General features: G+C 46.5%; 1 protein-coding gene and 1 long non-coding RNA gene across 2 annotated transcripts in view; one reads left to right on the forward strand and one right to left on the reverse strand.

Moving 5' to 3' along the window:
* Nucleotides 1-25,805, reverse strand: part of BCAS3 (BCAS3 microtubule associated cell migration factor) — a 476,692-nt gene that overhangs the window by 170,839 nt on the left and 280,048 nt on the right. The gene's annotated exons all lie outside the window — the stretch shown is intronic.
* On the forward strand, nt 599-23,913 carry LOC308464162. Its single transcript, XR_013979906.1, has 2 exons — nt 599-804; nt 23,485-23,913. It is a non-coding gene; the product is annotated as an uncharacterized lncRNA (long non-coding RNA).

A 25,805-nucleotide genomic window follows, 5' to 3' on the forward strand; every position in this document is an offset into this window, starting at 1 on the left:
CATGGAAGGAACTGTGGTTTAGAAGGAGGGACCAGGAAAAGGATTGCAGTTAAGTGCTGTGGTGGCAAAGTATCAGTAAAAGCCATTTCGGGCTGGCTAACAGAAATATTGTATGAAAGAGATTGGGGGGGGGGGGTGTAGCACTGAAAAGTTTCTCAGGTTCTCTCTGGCCTCAGCTAGGGGCCTGGTGGAAGCTGTGCTTGAAAAAAACAGCAGAGGAGTCTCTTCAGGCTGTCACCCTGAAGCACATGCTTTTGTGCACTTAAATCTGACTAAAGTGCTTCGCCATCCTATCACAACAAACCAAGGACCAGCAGAGAGAATATTTTCTACCTAGTTTGAAAGCTTTCCCTCCTAGCTCCACACCTATGACAATCAGGTTGAAGATCAGGCACGGGCATGCAGTTTCTCCTGCCTCACAAGATGCCACCTCCACCTCCTTGAAGCGCCGTTAGGCTCCACCCTGACTAGCCAACCTTAGCTCCCAAGATCTCCTTCTCGAACCTTATGAGACCTGGCAGCCCTGCGTCTCCAGGCTTGCAGACTGCGGGGTGTTGCCAATGTTTCCCAATCAGAAAGCAGATAAAGGTGTCACCCAATCAGAAAGCAGATAAAGGTGTTCTGCACTGGCCCTTTGGCCGTGGACAGAGATTGCGTGCCAGGATTGCACCCACATCTATGGGATCCGTTTCTCCTAGCAGCTCCAAAACGTATCCACTGATCTGGACAAACTTCTTCCTCCAGTCTGGTCAAGAGCCACTTTCTTGCCTATAACCAAATAAGAGTCACCTACATGTCAGCAAGGTAAGGTTTTGCTTTGAGGTGGGTGTTTTGTTTTGTTTTGTTTTTGCATTGGTGAGCACAGGCATGTCAGCTAGCAACCTGGCTTGTAGGCGAGTAATTTCAGCGAACTTATTTAGAAGCAGTGAAACAGAACGTTCTGAGAGAGGGCGGGGTGGCGGTGGAGGTAACCCAACTGCCAGTGGCAAAGATGCAGGAAGTGCCACTGAGCTTTAAACTCCTGTTTGGGGGCTGCTTTTATTTACTCAGATTCATAAATCAGAGCTGGGGAAGTTGGAAGATCAGAAGGGAGAGGGAGAGAGGCTCCAGTAATTGCCTTTTCTTCTGTAGGAGTAGCATACAGCAAAACAGAAAAAATTAAAAATTAAAACACAGAAGCAGTAAGCAATCATTTGGTCCAATCAATAGGTTCCTATGAACTTCGTGGCCAATTACAGGATGATTGGCTAAGCAAACAAAGAATTATTGGCTGCTTATTTGGGCTTCCCTGCCCCCTCCCTGCCCCAGGCCAGCCCTGCCCCTGTTTCTCATTCTGCAACAGGGTTTGGAGCAAGGGGGTGGTGGTTGGCCCTCTTTCTCCCATTAAAAAATATGCAAACACCTGATATTGATCTGAGCGGCTGCAAGCTGTACAGTCTTGTTAAATTGCTACCACCTTTTCCACAAGCACTTTTGGCAATTAACCTCATGGCCAGCCACTTCAAAGGGAAACAACTGTTGAGTTTAACCTCCTCGAGCTAACCAGAGATTCCTTTCGGATTTTCCATCAAACACTTTTATCCTTCTTATATATGAATATGAGAGAGAGGCAGAGAAAATGCAGGCTGATAAAAAGAATTGTGGCTATATTTTTGCGTGAATTCACCAGGAAGACAAATACCCCAGAAACTGCTCCTGCTCCTGCTCTCTACCCCACCCTGGCCCTTGGAACGAGAAGTGGGATGGGACAAACACAAAATGGCAGTGCTCTCTTTCATTCTCTACTCCTTGAACATGTGTTCTCTTCAACTTGTCCTGAAATCCCTGTGTTTGCTGGAATCCAACCATCTGAAACCCGCCCCCCCCCCCCCGCAAATCTCTCATATGGTTCCCCAAATCATCTAAAGGCTCCGGATAAATAAATAAAAAATCATGTAAAATTAAGGCAAACAAGTAGAAGGCCTGTGTGTGTGTGTGTGTGTGTGTGTGTGAGAGAGAGAGAGAGAGAGAGAGAAACCTACCAACTCCCATTGCAAACGTTTTAAAGATGATACAGACTTTGCACCCAGCAGTGAAACAACAGGGACAACCAATCCACACTGAGAGTGGTATTTGGTTGGAAGCTGAACGTTTGAAGATCCAGGCAGATAAAATATAATGGTTCTTCACAGAGTGCATAGTTAAACTATAGATCTCACCCCTACAGGAGGCAGTGGTGGTCACCAATGTGGATGGCTTTAAAAGGGGATTGGACAAATTCATGGAAGAAAAGGCGATCAATGGCTGCTAGCCACAATGACTATGCTCGGCCTCCGTGGTCAGAGGCAGCAATGCATGTGAATACAAGTTGCTGGAAAGGAGGGGAGAATGTGCTTATGCCCGAGGCCTCCTAGCAGGATTCCCACAGGTATCTGGGTGACCAGGTGGGCCACTGGCCTGATCCAGCAGGACTCTTCTGGTCTCTATCATTTCTTCTTTCTTTCCTCAAAACCCCTTGGCCATTTCTCCTGAGCAGCAACCCCCAACACTTGGTTGACCATTTCAGATTAGGTGAAATCTGATAGCAAACTCTAGTCTTGTCTGGTTTGGAGGTTTGGTGCAGGGTTTAGGTCCACACGTGCATCCAGATTGTGTGTAAAGCTTATGCACATACAGCTGGTTCTGCATAGGCTATTCTTCCTGAGACTCTGCAAAATGCATGGGCATCTGGGGGTAGGGCTAGAGGGCATGTGGACCAGCCCTGTTTCCTCCGCCACACATAACCAATGCACATGGAGGGCGGATGTGGAAACAGCACATATGTTTCTACTCCAGATGCGCCTCTGATCATGGCAGCTGTGCTGTAGGGGAGACTGAAAACTTCCACCTTACATAAAAATGGAACGCCTCCACAGCATGCCACTCCCCAGTTGTGTATGGTGGCCTGCAAAGGACAAATTTCCTTTTCAGTCTGCCTATTTCTGATGGTATCAAAGAAACATGGAATTGTAGACTTGGAAGGGACCCAGAGGGTCGTCTAGTCCAAACGCCTGCAATTCAGGAATCTCAACAAGATAGTAGAACAACAACATGGTAGAAGCAGAGGAGGCGGTGAAGGGAATGTTAAGCGGCAGGTGACAGTCCACGTCCAGGATGCTCCCTGTTCTGAGCCGGGCCTGAAGGTGATGAAAAGTCATTTTCTGACTTGCAAAGTGTGACATGGCCAAGAGCTAAGCTGGAGAGCCACCAATTAGAGCGAACTGAGGGAGAAAACTGTGTGTGTGTGTGTGTGTGTGAGAGAGAGAGAGAGAGAGAGAGAGAGAGAGAGAGAGATATGGGGAGGGTCTCCCTTTTTAAAAAATGATGTTTTTATTTATTTTTCATGGAACAGAAGATACATTTTGAGGAAACAATTGTTACAAAAAACAAACGACTTGTCCTGATAAAACAACAAACTTTTGTCATGCTGTATAACAAGGTTACACTTGATTACTCTAAAAGATTATGTCACATTTTCCTCTTACATGGAGGGATCTATGATACTGTTATGAGGCTTTTAAGGAGGGGGGTCAGTCTAGATGGAACATTGGGTTCCCTTCCAGAACCTGCAGTCCTATATCTGTGAAGGTAGAATGCCTACACAGAAGCTTGCTAAACCAGTTCCTCTGCCAAGGTAATGGCTTTGGCTGGCTAGTCAATGGTCATGATTTAGCATAACCAGATCAGTGGCTGTGCCTTTCTCAGACCCTCCTCACCTAGCTGCTATGTAGGAGGACAATAGGCCAGAGCTGGAATCTGGAGACAGAGACATGCCTTGCTTATCTCTGGATCTAAAGTTATGACTAAGGAGTCCCTCCATCTAGGCTCCATCCCTCCACGCTCAGGTTGTATATATGTGTAAATATAACCACATATACTAAAGACACCACAGTCTCTGCTGATCTTCATTCCAAGGAAACTGAACCCAGGGCAAAGTGCAGGAATCCCAGAAATCTTTCACCGCTTGGAAATTGGGTGCGTAACAATACTTTTGGTTACGCACCAGCAATCCTTTCTAAATTTGCACCTATATCTGTACATTAACATAAGCAAATTTTTATGCCAACTGATGCCCCCCTTTCATCCTCTTTTTTTCCATTATGCGTTTCCGCTTCTTTTGGCAACGCTAAAGCGGCTTCTCCATTCATGGTCTGGCAAAACAGTTCCAGATTTAAGAGAAATAGGCAACAAAAAGAGTAAGGGGCGATGGCAGAAGAGCGGGGACGGGGTGGATGGACCCGAAATTAGCACGTCCAAGCGGCAAAAGGGTCTGGTGGTAAGCTGTACAGTTCAATGAACCGCTGCTTACATCAGCAAGATGGCTTGAAATGTCCTTCCCCTTCTGTTTTTCATCTACAAAGATTGTGTACTCAGTAGAGTGTTAAGAGAGGCTCCTTTCTCCTCTGAACAGTCTCTTGCTACTTCTCTCCCCCTCCGCCCCCCTACACAGACGCACCCCCGCAACAGCCCCTGCAGCAGAAAACAGGAACTAGAGCAAATGCTTTTGTGAATTAAGAGATCTCGCAAGCGTAAATTTGGTCAGGCTGCTCCTTTCTGCAGGCCAGAGGCGCTGCTGCCGCCCCAGGAAGTGAACTGTCAGTTTGCATAGCTGGTGACGAGCTACAGAGCCGTCAGTTAAAAAGGTGAAGACTGCAGAAGCAAGGAGGAATCAAGACTGGTGGAAATCGTTTTTCACAAGGAAAATTTCAGCCATCAGAAAAAAAGGAGAGGAAGCTTTTGAAAAACAACAACAAAAAACAACAGCGGCAGCAACAGCAGCAGCAACAAAACTGCTGCCATTTCCGAGTCAGGATGAAGGAAAAATTAAATTACTGCCGGTGAAGAGAGCCAAAGTTGCATCTTACCCTGGGGAGGGTTACGATAATGGTAAACATTTGACAGCTGGCCTGGAGTTGTTATCTTGGCCTAACAGTTGTTAGACCGAGAGTGAACATTTCTGATAAGAAAGACTTTTGATTTCTCGCTCTCTATAGTTTTGGTCTGCACAGCCCAAAGCTAAACAGGTTTTAAGCAGCCAGGACATCAGCATGTGTGCGTGTGAACAGGGGGGAGGGCTTGGAGACAGCAGGAAAGGCCACCTTTTAGACTTGCTCTAAAAGCAATTTCTTCCATCACGCTCTTAGGGGCCGATCCAAAAATGAGCTGAATCTAATTTGCATCCTTTTCCATGAGCGTTGAAGAGTGGCTCCTGTTTTCAGTAGTTTGTCAACATCGTTACCTTTGCACGCTAGACGAGTTTCTGCATACACTCGTGCACACCTCTCTCTGTCCTCCATCCAGGCAAGCACGAAGCATTAACAGAGTGCAAGGCCTCACTCCAGCCAAGCAAGAACACTCAAGGAGGGGACCAGTCAGGATCATAGAGGTGTGTGGCCTAGAAAGAGAGCGCCAAGGGCCAGACCAAGAGGCCTGGAGGGCCACATTTAGCCTCCAGGCCTCAGGTTCCCCACCCATGAGCTGGACAAGGCTGGCCTAGATGGCTACAATGGCTTAATTCAGCTTGCAATGGCGGGGCCCACCACTGTTTGGAGGAAAATCTCTGTTGTCTCTTTTCACCCATCCTCATGGCCCAAATAATAGTTTAAGTTTTTCCATTCAACAATTCTGAGGGGGTCCCTCAAAAACCGCTCATCCCGCATGTTCCTGAAATTATTAAAGAGGCTTTGAAAATAAGAAGACGGCCACTGTTTTTCTGTGGGTCAAAAGTGTTTCATTAATACACTCCCTGCCTTCTAACTTTCTGTCTCTTTCCTTCCCCGACTCCAGTTATCTGACCTGCTTTAATACCAAAAAAAGAAAAGTGTATAAATTGATATTAAAGTATGGCATTTTGAGAATGTTTCAACCCAAGGTCAAACTTGTATTAAAAACTCAACTCGTCTAGGCTAAAACAACAGAGCAACCAAAAGGACTTCGGTGCATCTGGGCCCAATTACCAGTTACATCCTCGACCAGAAGAGAACAAGGCAGGCGAGGCGGAGAGTTCATGAATAATGTCATCACTGGGTTACCCATGGAGAGAAAGGAGGCAGACCGTCCAAAACTCAATGGGTAGATGGGAAGCAAGAGCCTGTGATTCCTTCACCACTAGAAAACCCAAGGAAGAGCTCCATGTTTTATAAGAGATAAATTTCTCCTCCTAACCTGCACAACAGGCAGTGAAACTTCCCCCCATTTGTCACATTTAGAGCATCCCATTACCACATTCAGAACATACAAAGGTCCCTGCTGGACCAGACCAAAGGCTCACTTCGCCCAGCATCCTGTTCTCACAGCAGCCAACCAGGTGCCTCTTGGGAAGCTGGCAAGCAGGACACAAGCACAACAGCAATAATTATGCATTTCCCAAGACGCAGAAAGAGCAAGAGGTGGCGTGATAGAAGTTTATAAAATTATGCACGGCATGGAGGAAGTGGATGAGAGAAAAGTTTTTCTCCTCTCTTAACACTAGAACTCATAGGTTTCCAATGAAGTTGAACGCTGAAAGCTTCAGGACAAAAAAAAAGAAAGCGCTTCTTCATGCACTACATAGTTAAGCTGTGGAACTCACTTCCCCAGGAGGCAGTGATGGCAACCAACTTGGATGGCTTTAAAAGAATATTTGTGATGGCCTGGGAATCCGATTCAGAGGCTGAACCGGAGGAATCCCAGCCTGCACAGGAGTCCCCGCCTCCAGGGCCGGCTGAACTGGGGCAGGGCCTTGATTCTGAAGCGCCTACACCTGTGCCGGATCCTCAGGAGCAGGCACCAGGTGAATCCACTCTAGCTCCGGAGGTGGTTGAGGACTCAGTGCCTACAGGTGAGTCTCCCCCTGGGTCCAGTAACCCTTCAGCCTCTCCTGAACTGCAGAGGCTCAGGGCAGAGAGGCGGAGGGAACTGGTTTCTCCCAGGAGGAGTGCTCGCCTTAAGGCCAGAAGAGGCGGGTCTCCTGGGGGCGGGGACCGCCCCTGGCCTCAGAGATGATAAAGGCCAGTCAGCCCGGTCCCAGGTTGCGGGAGCAACGTAGTTGAAGAGCTGTTTCGGCCAGCACCCAGTCCGGTTCCCCCAGAGTTCCTGTCCTTGCCCGGCTCCTCACTGTGGGCCCCGCTTCGCCCGTGGAGGACTGTCTGCTGACCCTCGACTCAGGTCCTGGACCTCGCCCCACGGTAACCTCCCCCCTGGACCAGCACAATATTAGACATATTCACCCAGCATTCTGTTCTCACAGCAGCCAACCAGATGTTTCCAACAAGCATCTGGTTGGCCCCTGGGAGGATAGGATGCTAGACTAGATGGGTCATTGGCCTGATCCAACAGATTCGTATTATGCTCTTATATCATTATTTATACTACCAAATACAACCAGTGAGGCCCCTTTTCATGCATGTAGCTTTTCCATGTGATCAGGAAGCCCAGTTGCATGGGATTCTTAATGGGGAGAAGCGTCTAACTTTATACAGCTGCTGTATAAAGCTGCCTTTATTCAACTCAACCAGCGTGGCCCAGTGGTTAGTGTGTCAGACCAGGACACAGGAGACCAGGGTTCAAGTCTCCATTCAGCCATGAAACTCACTAGGTGACCTTGGGCCAGTCGCTGTCTCTCAGCCTAACCTACCTATCAAGATTGTTGTGGGGATAAAATGTGGAGGGGGAGAAGTGTGCATGCCACCTTGAGCTCCTTGGAGGAAAGGAGTGATATAAATGTAAAAAGAAATCAAGTTGATATATAAACATGCAGATTTTGGGGGCTGCAGCTAGAGAGGTGGGTCAGCTTTGAGTCACGGCTAGCCAGCATGGTCCCACTAAACGGTGCCACATGTTTGTTGAATGGAGAGTGGGGGCATGCGGCACACTTTAGTTGCAAACTAATATATGAATGGTGACAGAAATCAGACAACATATGTACACATGCAAGAACATGAATCAAGACCCTTGACTTTCAGACTACACTCAGGGCCACCCAAAGCACAGAACTAAGTCCAAGGGCTTAATATTCTTCTCCCACCACCATACTGCATGGCAAACCTTTTAAATAATAATAATAATAATAATAATAATGAGGGGAGTTTAACAACCAGTGTGTGACAAGGTCAACTATTCAATAAAAATAGCCAAAGGTCCCACTGGACCTTATGTGTGCCTAAGCAGCTCTTTCAGTTCTGGCTCCTGAGACTCCTTGCCTATAGCCAGATGGAACAGGTTTCTATGGATAGGCTGGGTTTATACCTGGTGTTTATAAAGTGCCACCTTTCCCTTGGTCTTGGGACCTATCTGAGCTCCATAGTACAGACTGAATTCAGCTCCTCTTTCCCCTCAGCCCCAGTTGGAGCCTGGTCCAGGGCTTGGTGAGCATGTAGCCCCCTGGGCACTGCTAGACTACAACTCTCATCATTCTTGACCACTGTGCACACTGGCTGAGGCTGGTGGGAACTGAATTCCAGCAATATCTGAAGAGTTAAGAGGTCCCACAAAGGCTTTTAAACATTTGTTTGTAGTTCAGATAAGATTTTAGTTTAAACAAGGTTATTTTGGACAAGAGGCCTTTAACTGAGCTATGTTTTCAATCCTCTGCTTGACTCAGGCCCTGATCCCAGGGTCTCGAGCTCAGCCTTATCACTTCTTTCAGAGTGATGGTACCATATTTAGGATCTTGACCTAAGTGACTACCATAGGCAAAAAGCAGGGGAATCATGCAGCAAGTTATTTTCTGTGCTCTTTGCTCCAAGAACTTCTCCGCGAATGATCAAAGTTTAGCAGTAAACTGCTGTGATAAAGCACCATCCATTTTGCATGAGAAAGAGCTATTTTATACCGTATTATCTCATTTTCCGTCTGCCTCTTGTTTGCAGCAAATGGGTAATACATCTTCAAAGTGACCGATCGGATTAAATTTAGAGGAGGGGGAGAGGAGGTACCTTTTGCTCGGTCAGCGTTTGTCAGAACGCTTCTCCCATATTAGAGCATAATGGGGGTTTTAAATCATGCACTACCCAGCAGCCATCTTAGACTTCTATTTATTATAAATTCATATCACTATAATGTATAAGGCCATTTCTTATAGAAAAGCAGAAGTATAAAACTTTCATGCCAGAACAGGATGGTTGTTTACTAATTTACAAACACAGATGAGTTCAATGCTGATTGTTGTAAGGACATATGCATTGCATTGCTGAATCCCAGGGACAGGCTCAGGCTGGCTTCTCTCTTTTGGTCTCACTTACGTCTTTCCAGAAGCCACTCACAAAACTGTTTCCTTGTACAGTATCCTGTTGGCCCCAGCAGTCTTCTCTACATGGGGCAGCATAGCCTTGGCAAGGTAGCCTGATCCACTGGCTGCTTTCTGAGCCTGCTGGTTTATTTGGCTATTTCCTTATCATGCCGTAGATCCAGGCAGCATTTAAGAATGAGCACTTTTAAACTCAGCCCCTCAGGGCAGACCTACATGCAACATTTCGGCCTCCCCCTAGTGGACCACAGAAGAGTATCATGGGCTGGCGGGGAGCCACTCACAATGTGATGGATTGTCGGGAGCTTAGTGACAGTGTGGAAGATGGCTGCCTGGAGAGCAGCAGTGCATCTAGCTGAGTGCAAGGGGGAAGGTGCCAGGTGTCATTTAACAGAGGGGGCAGAGGAGGCCGCTAGGGCAGCACTGTAGGGGCAATGTGGCCGCTGAGAAGCTAGCAGCATTTAAAGCAAGTTGTGGGTTAAACCACAGAGCCTAGGACTTGCTGATCAGAAGGTCGGCGGTTCAAATCCCCGCGACGGGGTGAGCTCCCGTTGCTCGGTCCCTGCTCCTGCCAACCTAGCAGTTCAAAACCACATCAAAGTGCAAGTAGATAAATAGGTACCGCTCCGGCGGGAAGGTAAACGGCGTTTCCGTGCGCTGCTCTGGTTCGCCAGAAGCGGCTTAGTCATGCTGGCCACATGACCTGGAAGCTATACGCCGGCTCCCTTGGCCAATAGAGCGAGATGGGCGCCGCAACCCCAGAGTTGGTCACGGCTGGACCTAATGGTCAGGGTTACCTTACTGGCATCATGGCCTGCACTGATGCAGGACGGGCCCTGCGTGGCACAGTGTGAGCCACCAACATGCTTCCTTTGCCGCCCTGCTATACCCTCTGCAGGCTGCTGGGTGCTCCACATGCAATGGGGCTCAAGGGCAGACAGACAACAACTTTTTATGGGTGGCTGCTGACTTTAAAAACTGGCAGAATATGGTGGGTCCTGCGCAGATCTGGAATTTGCTGTCTTTTCAGACTGTGGCATTTGGTCTTCTGACAGTTTTACTAGGTTAAGAACACAAGAAGAGCCTGCAGGATCAGGCCAGTGGCCCATCTAGTCCAGCATCTTGTTCTCACAGTGGCCAGCCAGATGCTTGTGGGAAACCTGCAAGCAGGACATGAGTACAAGAGCACTTTCTGCCCTATGGCTCCCAAGCAACTGGGATCCAGAAGCATAATCACCTCTGACCATGGAATCAGGGCACTGCCATCATGGCTGGTAGCCACTGACAGCATTCTTCTCCAAGTTAGGTCAGTAAAATATCAGCTGTTGGGCCAGTCAGCATTTAGGTCTTTTACTCTTACTCGGCTACGAGTGATCGCCAAAAAAGAAGAAGAGGTCTTTTATATTTGGTGCTGCTACATGTCAGAGAACTGCACAGCTTTGAGTCTTCAAATGCTGTCGCCCACCCCAACAAAAAAGGAGAAAGAACCAAACACACCATCTCTTAGCTACTTTCTCTCCAAACACTAATATGCTTGTGCATAAATAAAGCCTGTAGCTTACTTGGCGAGACTCTCACTGTGATGTGCCTATGGTGCTAACTCAGAGCAGAAAACACTCTTATTCCAGGCCACTGCAGTGAAGTGACATTTACCTAATGCAGCTATAAATTTCCTGATAATTAGTGGGTGGCTGACAATAATGCATTCTGACGAGTGCAACGGCGCCGGCCTGAAAACGAGCTCTCCCCAACACCCACAAGAACTTCAGCAGAGCCGCCAAAACCAGCATCGGCACGACACCCAGCAAAGGAAGAGCTGGCCTTTCCAGGGGTCCACTCCCTTCCGGCTCCTGAACCCAGAAGCACCCTGCAAACCTTCCAACTTCTACAGAGATGCCTTGATTTAGTTTTGTTAAAGCTGAGAAGAAACAACCGCACGTCCATTTGCAACCCCATTCTTGGGTGGTAAAAATGTTCTTCTTCAAGGTTACCATTCCCCCAGCTGAAGTCCTCTTTGAACAACGCTACACCCTGACGATGCATTTTTCTGAAGGGTATGGTCTGAAAGCACACCACCTTGTTGAAGCTAAGTAAGTCAGGGTCTGGCCAGCAGCTGGATGGGTGACCGCCTGGGAACCACATCTCTGTAGCCTTGCATTCCATGACTGAATTGTCCTGAGAAGGACTCGGGTTCAAACAAATCACAGATCCTCGGTGTCCCCTTTCTATAACTTCCCAGGCTGAGGACCTGGCTCTTTTCTCAGCCTCTGTGGATAATCCCCCCGTAGCGTCTCCTGTTCTACAGCCACACAGAAGTAGTCTATACAAATAGGCTACAGGACCTTTTTGTTCACAGCTCTCCTGGAAATTGTGTGTGTGTGTGTGTGTGTGTGTGTGTGTGTATGTGTCTCTGACCCTGCCAGCCGCCTTAAACCTTCAGATGATGCTGATTCTTTGCTGAGGTAACATTTTCCACAGCTCAGAAGCAGGGCTTATCTGAAGCTGCCCATGGACCTGCCTTGCCTGGATCTGACTGGGAGAGGTGCCATTTCTGGATTCCATTCCCCATGAAGACTCCAGAAGAAGAGGCTATCAGGAAGATTAAGAGGACAGAAATAATGATGGTCAAGCAAAGGTCAGACCCCAAAATGTCTGAAGAATTTTGCTGCCTCTCCAAATTGGGCACCCCTTTTCACCCACAAAAACACACAAAAAAGAGAAAACTGAGTCTTAAGTTATGGAACTTTTTTTTTCATATGGAGATTTACCGAGTCTGGAACAGAGATATTTTCCTTCCATCCTGGCAGGCTATCGGCAACCAATACCTACAATAGCCAGCTGTAGCACAGAGTAGGAAGCAGAAGAACCAAGACACTTTCCATTAGGGATGAACCAATCAGCCTATTTCCATTTCATATTGGTTCCACTTGTGTTCAATCATGTCCGTTTCATCCTGTTTCTGTGGATTTTTTTTTAAAGTACAAAAACTCCACTTTTAAATTATATTCATTTCCCCCTCCTCCACTTGCCCTAACGTTTTGTGCCCATTTCCCTGCTAAAATACATATTTTTATATGCTTTTGTATGTTCCTCCTAAAATATGCACTTTGGTACATATTTCCTCATAAAATACACATTCTTACAAACATTTAAAAAACAAACAAACCAGCATTGCAAAATTCAAAGAAGTTAGCTGTGTTCTGATCTGTGGAAACGTTCACAAAATGTGAATTAGATCAGTTCACTTTAAAATGCAGACAAAACAGAATTCTCACCAATTCCTAACATTATCTATACCAACACAAGCACACATACTTTATATTTTGTGTGTGTTCTTTTATTAACTTTTTTTTAAGGTCCAAGAATGTGGGGGGAATAGTTATCAAAATGCCAAGGCTGGTGTGAACAGACCGTGGAAAAATAAAGTCCCATTTAACGACGTGAGAACTCCGACAAAGCCATCAAGTTAAAAGAATTTCAAAATAGTTGAGCAGGGTTGAGGCATTAAAAAAAACACACCACTTCTCTATGTAAAGAGCAGAGAGAAAGGGGGGACAGGGGGAAGCGTCTGCCAAGGGTTAATTGCAACCCTGCATGAACAGCAGTTAACAAGTGAGAGTTAGAACACCCAGGAGAAAAAGGAAAATTTTTCCAATGCCATGAGAAATAAACAACAAGAAAGTGGGGGGTGGACAGGAGAGATATTTCCTTTGGCCACTCCATTACCAGCACTCCAAAAGCGTAGAGGAGAGAGTTCTGGGAACGCCAAGGCCCGGCGTGCTCTCCACTCCCTCTGAAACATTTGTCTTCATTACCACTCTTTTTAATCAGGGTTCTTTCATGAGTGTTTCTGCCCGGCCCCCAAGGGGTGGCTCTCGGCCACGATAAATCAGCTTCTCCCACCGCAAGTCACTAATCAGCACTCTCCGGGAAAGAACAACAGCAAAAAGTGTAGACCACGGAAAGCTGGGAGGAAACCCGGAGGCTTCACGGGGCCCCAAGGAAGGCCTTCTTCGCTGGGCAGAAGGAACCGCTTGACCGTCACTGTCTTCTGGGCCGATCAGGGCTCACAGACCCAGAAATTAGTTAAAAGCAGCTCAGGCTTTGCAGCGCAGCAGGGGGAGATGCCGCGAGGCAGTTGGTAGAGTGTGGCACTTCCACCAGAGAAGTTTGGGTTTCTGTTAAGCTGAGAACATGGCAGGGTTTCCAGTTGGCTTCCGGGCACAATTCAAGGTGCCTGTGTTAGTGTTTAAAGTCCTAAATGACTCAGGCCCCCAATATCTGAAAGACTGCCCTCCTTCCCTGCAGACCCTCCCAGGTTGGCAGTCGGAGCCGTTGGAGCTTCCATCACACTTCGCTCAGGGGTGGTGGCAGCCTGAGACAAGGCATTCTCTGAGGCAGCCCCTAAATTGTGGAATTCCCTCCCCACAGAGGTGTGCCTGGCAACTTCACTATACAGTGGTACCTTGGGTTAAGAACTTAATTCGCTCTGGAGGTCCGTTCTTAACCTAAAACTGTTCTTAACCTGAAGCACCACTTTAGCTAATGGGGCCTCCCACTGCTGCCGCACCGCCGCAGCACCATTTCTGTTCTCATCCTGAAGCAAAGTTCTTAACCTGAAGCACTATTTCTGGGTTAGCAGAGTCTGTAAACTGAAGCGTATGTAACCTGAAGTGTATGTAACCCGAGGTACCACTGCATAGCATTTCAGCAAATGCTGAAGGTGCACCTCTTTAACCTGGTTTTTGACGCCTTTGATGTCTATTTTTAGGACCCACCCCTTTTCGGTGATTACATGTTTTTTTGAATGTTGCATTTTAAATTGTGGTAACCCTGCCTTGGACCTTAGGGGGAAGGGCAGGTAATAAACAAAATAGTAACATTTAACTGGGACCAACCCACTAAAACCATGGCCCATAGGCACAAGGACAGGGGTCTGAAAAGCCAGCCAACGCCTCATCTTGCCAGTCTTCGGCCCAATACATTCTGGGGGCTTCCCCCATGCAACACACCAGCTTATATTCTAGCTAGGCCCCTGTCCCGCTCCATTCCACCTCGGTCCTGCCCATGATTTGCCACATTCCACCCTGGTCCTAATCCCACTTTGCAATTCCCACTGAGCTGCCAGATTCCATTCTGGGCCCACTGGCTGCAAAGTCTTGTTACTAAAATATAAAGCCCTGAACAACTCGGGACCAGGTTACCTGAAAGACCGCCTACCCCTGTACAGACATGTAAGATCACTTAGTTCTTCTGAAGAAAATTTATTCATGGTACCACACCCTACAAAATATCGCAGTAGTGACTCAACCACCCCCAAATGGACATTTTGCACTATGGGCCCCACACTATGGAATGCCCTTCCTTTTGTCATATAGTTGCTTCAGATAACTTGTAAATGCATATCTTTTTTGCTCAAGCTTTCCCTGACCATAATACCCTGTTATTACTGAATTCCACCATTATAGTATTTTATATGTTAGACATTCTGTTCCCCCTTTACGTGTTGGTCCTTTGTTAAATTGCTTTTCTCTTTGGGGATTTTTTTTTTTGGCAGGGTGGTGGGGATGGTATCATGTACAGTGGTACCTCGGGTTAAGTACTTAATTCGTTCTGGAGGTCTGTTCTTAACCTGAAACTGTTCTTAACCTGAAGCACCACTTTAGCTAATGGGGCCTACCGCTGACACTGTGCCGCTGCTGCACGATTTCTGTTCTCATCCTGAAGCAAAGTTCTTAACCCGAGATACTATTTCTGGGTTATCAGAGGCTGTAACCTGAAGCGTATGTAACCTGAAGCGTATGTAACCCGAGGTACCACTGTACTTAAATGCATGGGGTGGTATTCAACTCAGTATTACACAGAGTAGACCCATCAAACTTAATGAACATGACTAAGTTAGGCCCATTCATTTCAATGGACCTACTCTGAGTAAGCCTCAGATATATGCCACACAATGTCTAGTTTGGCCCTCAGATAACCATTATTTATCATATGCCCCCTCCTCACTTTAAAAGCACATGATTGACTCTTCCTCATTTCAAGTGTGTTCACTTAAGCAGGGAACATTGGATTAAAAATGATCAGCCCCATAAATATACAGTATCTGAGACAGTTTGCTTGGGCTGCAGCACATACGTTCCACGAGAGGATTTGATGCACAAGAGGGTTTATAAAAAGCTGCCAGAGCAGGTGGTTTTGTAATCAAGGTGGAATGCAAGAAAAAGAGGACGAAAAACTCCACAGCCTCTAAACTCTGTGACAATTATGCGCCTTCACTTCAAAGAAGCCCGTATTTTGCAACATTCCTTTACGCAGAGATGGGGAAGAGAAAAAATGGCCGCGTAACCATTTGTCTGGTCCTGCTCCACTTAAATGATCCTTTAATTTCCTCTCCTCCTTCCTATGCCCTCCGGTGGCTTGTCCGGCGCTATCTGGCCTCGGATGCATGAAAAGTTCACAGCTCGAGGCCTGAGCTGCCGATCCCCTGTCCAAACAGCCCTTCCCGAAGCACTTCCTGACTTGCTCAGCCTTGCGTGAGCCGCTCCTCAGATGCGTTGGCTGCCAGACTTCAAAATCCTTTTCATGGAAATTCAGACCGGCTCCATCCCCCTTTCCCCTCCCCTCCTCCTTCCCCCCTTTCCACCTTAGGCTTGATATCCGGAACTGACTTCGGAAGTACTCTAATGGTTACCAAATTTTTGGGAACCGCTTCAGATTTTCTGAGCTAAACATATGTTTAGCAAAAGCACAGGCCGTATCAGCCATCAACACTTGACCTTCTGACAGCCCCAGAAGTTGCTGGGTGTTTCCCCCTCCCCATTCTCCTGGCTCATCCCCCCCCCGCCATGACTTTCCTAGGCTCCGTTTCTCCCCCCACCAAAGAGAAAACTTTTACCAGATAGTGGCATGATGTAAATGCAAAATCATGTCGAGAAACGGTTAGCAAACACGCCGATTTCCAGATGTTTGACGAGACGGTAAAAGAAACAGCATAAAGGAGGTCAACGGTTTCCACCAGAGACTCTGTTGGGTTCCATGTTAAAGGGGAAGGGGGGAAAGAGAGAAAGAAAGAATGAAAAGAAAAAGAAAAGAAACCCAAACCAATTACCAGTTTACTCATAAGGTCTGGGGGATTTTACACAGCTGTCAAACTATTTAGAAGAGAGGAATCAAACGGAAAAGTTTTCCCGGTTCTCTGCCAAATTCCAATCCATCATGAGCCGGTTAAAGGATCTTGAACAGTCAAGGGTCTGAGAAGGACTGAAGGTTGTCATTACCGCTAGGGATGCGGGAGAAATTCAGTCCAGTTTGCATCTGAAGGTGGACCTACCTAATTTACACTGCTTGGAACGATACACAGACCAAAACACAGTCGCCCGTTGAATTTTGCAGCGCAGTTCCCCAGCCAAGTCATGTGTGCAAATCTGCATCTACTAAGGTAAAGCATGCATAGAAATGCACCTATCTGTGAAGATAACATACAAAAATGCATTACATTAGGGGAAACTGCCTTGGTGGGAAAACTGCATCCCAAAAATGTGCATATTGGGAAATATCTGAGGCAAAATGCTTTTTAATCACAAACTGATGTGGAAATGTGGAGAGAGCTGAACTTAAGTGTGGAAAGATGAGAAACTGAGAGGAGCCAAAATTGACAGTTTTGCTCATTCCTAATTATACGGGGTGGGGTAGGGAGGAAGGGTGCCATGTACTCTTCAAAATGGACTAGTCTGTGTACAAAACACGTGAAATCATACCTCAGTTTGCTTATAGACTGACATAACGATCTACCCCCAAAATCTGATTTTCTTCAGCAAAACGCTGCCAGGTAGTACGTGAGAAAATGCACCTGGTGTGGGGCACCTTGCTGCCCTGCAGGTAAACTCAGAAGGGAGGGTCCACTGCATCTTGTCCTTTCCCTTCTGGTCTGGCAGCACATTTGGATCTGGCCAGGTACTCCTTCTAGGGGTCAGAGATAGAACGAAGAACCTGTGGATCTGTGTGCACCTGCCCCATGTGGTGAGCAGCACTGTTGCAGGATGCAGCACCTGCCTGTCCCGCAAAGCAACTGCCCTGTCCATCCGAGCATCAACTATCTACTCTTTGAGATGCACACCCAAGCATTTTTTGAGTTGAAATGTTTAATTATATCCCACTGATCAACTTCTAGTGCACTGTTGTTTTTAATGCATTACACTTGGTGTATATTAAGAATGAAAGAAGGCCAATGGCCCATTTGGCTGAGCATCCTGTTCTCATAGTGGCCAGCAAGATGCCCTTATCATACATTTTATACTCTCTCTTTTCCCTGTACACCACTCTGGTATATTATAATGTGAAATGGTGTATAAATCTTTAAGAATAAATAAAAATAAATGCAATGAGAAAGGCCTTACAGCATAAAGATTGTGGGAAAATCCTCCCAGCCCTGCTTCTGTCCATGTTTTAGGACAAGCTTTAACTGATTGAATTCTAATGGCAATGTGGCATCTATAAATGTGTTCCAAGTTGGCCTTCCCCTTCCATGATGTCTGGGAAGCAGAGGACCAGTGCCCTTGGTCCTCTGCCCAATGGCAAAGACCAGAGCATAATTCTCTTTACCTCTGCAGCCGCAAGGCTACTAAGTATAGCTACATTCCCATGTACTTGGGGCAACAACTGGCCTTGCCAATGTATCAAGCACACTGTCTAGGAATTCTAGAGCACGTCGCAGAAATATTTCAAGAGAAAAGGGAAGGCTAGAAAAAGAAGACATATGCTTGGTACCAAATAAAAAGTAGGCCCCATGTCACAGAACGAGGTTAACTATAAGGTAAAGTGAACTGGTCCAGAGGAGGGGTGGAGAACCTCAGGACTGGAGGGGGGGGGGCAAATGAAGCCCACTGGGCCTCTCTGCCTTGCCGTCATCCCTCCCCAGCTCTGCTCTATAGCCTTGAGTGTTCCCCCTGTGGGGATGTGCCCATGAGCTTTGCTAATGCCCCTCACTTGCTTTGGTGGAGGATCAAAAGATGTGCTTGTGTGCATGTAGACACTTCTAAGTTTTGTGTGGCTGAGATGTCGCCTACTGTGCAAAGTCCTAGCCATTGCTCTGCCCATCTTTGCCTCTGGCCATGCCCACCATGGGAATGTGGCCCCCAGAAGGCTCCTTATGAAGAAATAATAATAATAATAATAATAATAATAATAATAATAATAATAAATTTATTATTTGTACCCCGCCCATCTGGCTGGGTTTCCCCAACTACTATGAGCAGCTTCCAACAAAGAAAAAATACATTAAAATGTCACACATTAAAAACTTCCCTAAACAGCTCTGCCTTCAGATGTCTTCTAAATGTCAGGTAGTTGTTTATCTCTTTGACATCTGATGGGAGGGCGTTCCACAGGGCGGGTGCCACTACCGAGAAGGCCCTCTGCCTGATTCCCTGTAGCTTTGCTTCTTGCAGTGAGGGAACCGCCAGAAGGCCCTCGACACTGGACCTCAGTGTCCGGGCAGAACGATGGGGGCAGAAATGCGGCCCCTGGGTTGGAAGAAGTTCCCCATCCCTGGTCTAGAGGATGTGGAAAGGTCTGCGCCTGCTGCTCCACATACTCGGGGACTTCTGTAGAGCTGAGTTTAGTCTACTGTTATCGCAATAAGATTTCTACTTCCAAGAAGCAAGTTAACAAGAAGGGTCTGGAGCAGATAAGCAGAACGGAAATGCTATATTCAAAGAAAAATAAAGAAATGGAAAAGCCCATTTTTCACTAGCTGTGTTTCCCTCCCTAAGTAAACAGCTAAATGCCCAGGCTGGGAAAGAGTTAACGAGGGGACAAAATTATACACAGTGCGTGTTAAAGGTTAGAAGAATAATCAGTCATTTGAAAAAGAAAAAAAAAAAGACTACATAAACATTTTTCCGGATGTAATTTTCAGTCCAAGGATACATTTCCCAGTAGAAATCAGCAGCTAAAAAGGAAATCATTTAGTCTCCATAAGTGCCAAATTGTATGCTGATTTTTTCCTGGTCTGGCTCAGCTTTCCAAACTAGTGGTTCGGCTTCTGCAATCTTTCACCCAAGGACTATATAAACACATCTTTAGAAGACAGACATAATCCTTGGGTGGGCCAATTTATGTTGGATTATGAAAATACTTAAAATACAAAATCGTATAATCACTGTTGTCTTTTGGGTTTGCTTTAAAGGAGAAGAAAATTGAACAGAGAGAGAGAGAGAGAGAGGTATAGCCCACACTGCCCTCAAAAATGAATGAGCCATAGAGAGGATGATCAGCAACTCCAGAACATTTTAAAATAATTTTTTTTTGACACCACTGAGCAGCTGGCTCAGGCCTGTAGGGTCTCAGGACACTATCCATAAAACAGTGCTATTTATTGATTACACTGATTCTCTGTTATCTGGTCAAACCTGATCCTGGGGCAGGGGGTGGGGCTTACTACCCATCCTCTCCTGTGAAATATGTTAGCATAATGCAACTAAATGCCTCACATCAAAAGCCAAAGCAAAGAAAACAAGAGGTTTGAAAAGGTTGCAAATACCACCAGTTTAATAAGCCACACTGCTAGTGGTGGTCAAACAAAGCTGGAAAGTTCTTAGAGTCAAAACCAGAAGATGATGCCAGAATTTCTGCCTCTTTCTAAAAGCGAATGCTGAAAAGCTGTTTTGTTGAAGTGAATAACAGCGGTATGGTCAGGGAGCTCAGGATGGGGGCAGGAGACACCCTCCTGACACCAAAGTCACTGCAGCTTACTGGCATTACTGGCTAACATTTCCAAAGTCACGGTGATCACTTGCTAGAAGCAGCTTTGGAACTAAGGTGGAAACAGGAGTTCAGAAGGAAGGTTGGGTGTGCTTTGCTGGTCAGGCAAAAGAAGACAGCCTGGCTTCCAATATCAATACCAGAGCTGGTCATTCCAGAGGCCGCAAAGGACCAATCACAGGGTCTGATGCTGAAGACACATAGCTCCTGGTAGTTTGTTAGGCTCAGACCCAACACTAGGCAATCATTCAGATGTCCTGACCGTGGCTTCCACACCAAGAGGCCTGATTCTCTATGGGTGGCGACGGCCCATAACTCAGTGGTAGAGCATCTCCTTTGCATGCAATCTACATTCAATCCCCGACATCCCCAGCTAGATTTGGGAAAGACTCCTTGCCTGAAATCCTGGAGAGCCACTGCCAGTCACTGCAGACAGTACTGAGCTAGGTGGAGCAATCATCTGACTTGGTGTCAGACAGCTTCCCATGAGCTGCTTCAAGACATAATTGTGGGACTACTGGGTGGTTGTGCCTGAGTGCATACAGCCAGACACTCTGAGAAAGGCGCCCCAAAGCAGGCCTGCAATCTTAACATTTCAGGAGCACCCAATCCCACAATCTGACTCTCACTTCAGCTATTTTTAACCAAAGACATGGGGGCAAACCCTCCTACCTGACGCGAGTTTTAAAAGCCTCCTTGGCACATTCTCTTTACGACCACTAGAACATGAGGCGCTCAACCCTGCGCCAAACAGTTGGACCAAGCAGAAGTCAGGAGGTTTCGCCAGAGGAACTATTCACGCCTGCGGAAGTATTTTGGCTACCCTCGATTTGGCTAAGGGGTTAGATAAACACAAGATAGAACAATCTCCACTATAAAGCAAACAAATGGATTTTGGATATACTGCTATCTATGAAACACAGCATATGCTGCCTCTCCTCTGGAAGCTTTAGCTATCGCGCATACATGCATTCGGAGACAAGACAAACTTTCACGGTTTTCCACCCTCCCTGCCGAAAGATAAATTCTGTTTTTTCGATTGCTGCCTGAGACGCTAGAGTTTTTACAGGCAACTAGAAAAGCCAGCAGGCTAAAGCCAACAGTGTTCCACCTCCATCACATATCCTGCAACACACGAAAGAGAAAGCCTCCAATGTATAAAGTTATGTGAAAGAAGGCAGAGTGAAGGAGGTTCCTCCCCCCGCAAACACACTTTGTCTTCAGGGAGCAAAGGAATAAATTATAGTGATAAGATCTGGAAAAGTTTGGTTGCAAGTTAAAGAGGGTCTCACATCTGTGGCTACACATCCAAGCCTTGGGAATAATGTGTCTCATGTTCCGTTCACAGAAAAATGTGAGAAAATGTTCCCTTCTTCAGCATAACGGAGACAATAATTCTGCCCATGTCAATTCCTGGTTTTCTGGTTGATCGCCGGGGATTAAACTAGTAACATACATGGCATTTTCAGCCGCACTGTGTGTCAAGGATGGGCAGTGCAGTGGCTTCCAATGCACACTTTATGTTCGCTACCAGGAGAATGCCATAATTTTACGTTGCATGGGCTACATCAAGGAATGATAGTATGTAATGCAACTGATCCAGATCCCTCGTGTTAAGAGATGGGACCAGATTGGGCTTTACAACAACCCTCCTGGTGGTGACCATGTCACGGGACACAAGGTCATAGTGGATCCTGAGCCAGGACGCGAAAAGTGTCCACTTGTCAGCACCACCAAGTTCCAACCAAAACGAGGGAGCTGGAGGGAAATTGGCTGGACCAGCAAGAGTGCCTCCTGACAATAATATATGGAGTAGGTCTCATCCACACCCAGCAATATCCAGAGTGGGACTCTTATAAAAAGGTCCTTGGCCAACAAGGAAACTTCGTGGCTGCTTCCTCTGGTAGACAATCTCTTGATGGGAGCTTGGTCTCCTCAAGAAAGTCCCTGTTGCATATCTGCTGGAGGATAAGGCCACCAATGGGTACTACCCTTGATGACTATGCGCTGCCTCCACAGTGGGAGGCAGTATGCTTGTGAGTAACAGTTGCTGGAAACTGCATGAGAGCAGAGTGCTCTTGTGCTCAGATCCGGATGGTGGACTTCCCACTGGGGCATCTGGTGGGCTGCAGGATGCTGGACTAGATGGGCCACTGGCCTGATCAAGCAGAGCCCTTCTTAATTTCATTGCCTTTACTAGTGTAATGTCAAAGGGATACAGTGGTACCTCGCAAGACGAATGCCTCGCAAGACAAAAAACTCGCTAGACGAAAGGGTTTTTTGTTTTTTGAGCTGCTTCGCAAGACGATTTTCCTTATGGGCTTGCTTCGCAAGACGGAAACGTCTTGCAAGTTTGTTTCCTTTTTCTTAACACCGTTAATACAGTTGCGACTTGACTTCGAGGAGCAACTCATAGAACGCGGTGTGGTAGCCTTTTTTGAGGTTTTTAAAGACTTTGGTGATTTTTGAAGCTTTTCCAAAACTTTCCTGACACCGTGCTTCGCAAGACGAAAAAAATAGCAAGACAACAAAACTCGTGGAACGAATTAATTTCGTCTTGCGAGGCACCACTGTACCGGCATTTTTAAGGGAACAGCTCTAATAGGAGAGTTATTTGCACCCAGCACAACAGGAGCCCACAAATGCACACTCTTAATTTAACATGTTCTGTGCTTCTCATGGGCAAGGAAGCATAAAAGTCTAAGGTATTTCCCAAGGAAAGACACGCACGGCTTCCATGTAGAATCCAAGGCCTTCCATCCCCAATAAAAAGTCTTTATGTCACGGACGCTGTAAAAACAACAACTCCAAGTGTCATAAAACAAGAACACGAGTATATTTATGTTTCTCTCTCTCAGACACACGCACACTGGGGATCATTAACCATGAGCATATTATTATTCTTTAATGTACTTTGTCAAAACTTTTATACATCTCTATTTCAAATAATGGCAAGGGTTGGTAAAAAGGAGGGAAAGGAGAGGGGCAATTAAATATGCTAACCGTATAAAAACAAATGGTAACGGTCCGAGCTTCAATTAAATTTGCCCGACCCCAGGATGATGTTTAAAGTGGGGAAAACTTTTTGGTGTTGTTGACATATTTTGCGTGCCATCCTGATTTTAAAAGCTCTGCTATGAAAGGGGGCCATTATTTACAAGTGAAGAAAGAGAAGGGAATTTGCCCTCTCCCCCCCTCCCTGAAGTCCTCTGTTCCCCATTGTCCTCTGTATCAATTTCCAGGAAACCATATTCATTAGGGTTAATCTGCCTCCTAAATGAATAAACAAAGGGTCTCTCTGTCACCACCAGAGCCAGGTGAGCAGATATAATCTTCCAAGGCAGAGAGTCCTCCCTACGAAACACGGCCGCAGGAAATTACCTGCTGCAATCCCACACCTGGAATGGCTCGGGGAGCAGCCTGGAGATGCCGAGTAGGTGATCAAAACAAAAATTTGTTTTATTTGCTTTTTTTAGGGAGAGAGAGAAGGAATGAACAAACACTGTGGATAATCTGATTTTTTGACTCCCAAACCCAGATGCACCTGTATTGTCTTTTAATCTGAAGTTATGGCCTTCAAATAAATGTAAATGATCATACTCAATGATAGGACTATAAACTGATGCCATATGTCGGCATGGTACAGACCAAGCTAGATACTGCAGTGGTTGAAGTGTCAGGGACTTGGGGATTTGAACCAGGGACCTCTTGATCTCAGACTTAGCCTCCCTGGGACTAGGGATGTGGGACAAATTTGATACAGTTCACATTTAAAGGCAAACCTACCCAAGTCACACTTTCCAAAATAATACAAGAACTAAAATACAGCCATCCGTCAAAATCTGCACTTGTCCGAATTTTGCAATGGAGTCCACCAGCCAAATAAAGTCTACAAAAATGCATAAGCATCAGTAAAGTGTGTATGTAAATGAATCTGTTGGTGAAAATAACATATAAAGTGCATTGTATCAGGGGAAACTTACATATAAACTTGCATTAGTATATTAGGAGAAAATTGTACTAAAACGCTGGTGAGGACATTTGACAATGTAAAGAATGGAGCTTAAGGATAGAAAAAGGAGAAAATGAGGGGCACCAAACTGACATTATCTGTTCACCCCTAAAGATGACATGGTTCTTTTGAAGCATTTGTTGTTGGCAATTCCTGCTCTAGGAGGCATTTGGCGGAGCAGAAGTGGTTGGCAACTGATTGGCACTGTGAGCATTCAGCTGGGTTTTGTTTCCGTCACAAATTGCATGCCCTGCCCTCTGGAAATAGCCCAAATGGTCCCCTAACTTCATGACCTGCAAATGGAAACAGAAACTTGCACGGGAGATGGATGCTTTGGCCTAGCCCTAACTGTTGCAAAGGATAATGGTCTGGGATACCCAGGCTTGACACACACACATACCCCTAAGCCACAAAATTCACTGGGTAACCTTGGGCCAGCCACACCCTGCAGTGGCTGGTGCTCAGGTGACTTCTGGGGCAGAAGGCACGGAGGCCAGCAGTAGGTGGCGTCGAGCCTATGACAGGCAGAGACAACTAATTCTAGCTTTCTCCCCATCCTCCTTCCTGCTGAGTTCTACAGGAACTGACGCTTACAGCCACTGCTCCCTGCTGGACTGGATGGAAAGAAAGAAGGCAGGTAGGAGGGTGGCAGGGCATTCACTAGCCTCTGTTGGTCACACACCACCTCACAAGGTTGCTGAGAGAAGAAAAGAGAAGGTATCACGTGTGGCACTCCGATCGCCTTGGAAGATTTTTTTTGGGGGGGGTGAATTTAACAAATCAATAAATGCCGTAGTGGGTTGCAGAGGGGATGGTGAAGGGAGGGGAAGAAAACATCTACAGGCCTTAGCAAAGAAAGCGAAGCAAGCTGATTTGCCCTTCATGCAATTTTCATAGGCCCACCACGGTGCCACGGCTGATTATTTAATGCCTCCAATAGGTGTTAAAAAGTTTCTCCGCTGCCACCCGGGGAATGTATTATGAAACAGGAAGAGGCAAGTGGCTGCAGTTAGAAGCACAAAGGTGAGATAATGGCCTTCCACATCGCCGAGCTGCCAGCTCTGCTTAGCTTAGAGCCTGGCAGCTAGAGATTTCGAAACCCTACAGCCCTCTTGAAATATGGATGGAATGTTAAAGCAAATGACAAACACAGGAGTTGTCACCTTTTTGGGGGGAGCCGGAAATTCCGCTGCCGCAAAGCCACCTCAAAGGCATATATGTGCTGCAGCAAGTGGTTTATTTGCGGTACTAGGCAGGATTCGGCTGACTACGGGGTCAGGTTTGAGATCCTTCTGCATCACCAAGGGGCAAAGATTTACTTGGGACGTGCCATTTCGGGGGTGGAATCGCATCCTCGGATTCTCTCGATATTAAGACGAAACAAGGCAGATCCCAATACGAGGATGCCCTTCTCTCTGCTATATGTGAAGCAGCAACGATCAGCTGCTTCAGGCGCCTTGTGTAGACTTCTCGCTCCCCTCCTGTGGTTTCCATCAACTGGTATTTAGAAGTATCTTAGCCTCCAACTGCGGAGGCACAGGACAGTAGCCATTGATAGTCCCTTCCTCTATGAAACTGAAACGATCAGACAAAGAATGATGGGGAAATGAGCCTGGAATATAGTAAACTTCCAATACCTGTTGAGGAATGATTATGTATTTGTTGCGTTTTTGAAACTGAAAAATAAAGTGACCATTTATTTTTATTTTTAGTGGCATGGCTGGAATGCCAGACCAGCCAGCTTCTGTACATAGAATTGGCAAAGGCAAGGGGCATCACTCTTTC

The sequence above is a fragment of the Podarcis pityusensis genome, assembly GCF_964106645.2.
Source record: "Podarcis pityusensis genome assembly, chromosome: 15".
Lineage (NCBI taxonomy): Eukaryota > Metazoa > Chordata > Lepidosauria > Squamata > Lacertidae > Podarcis > Podarcis pityusensis.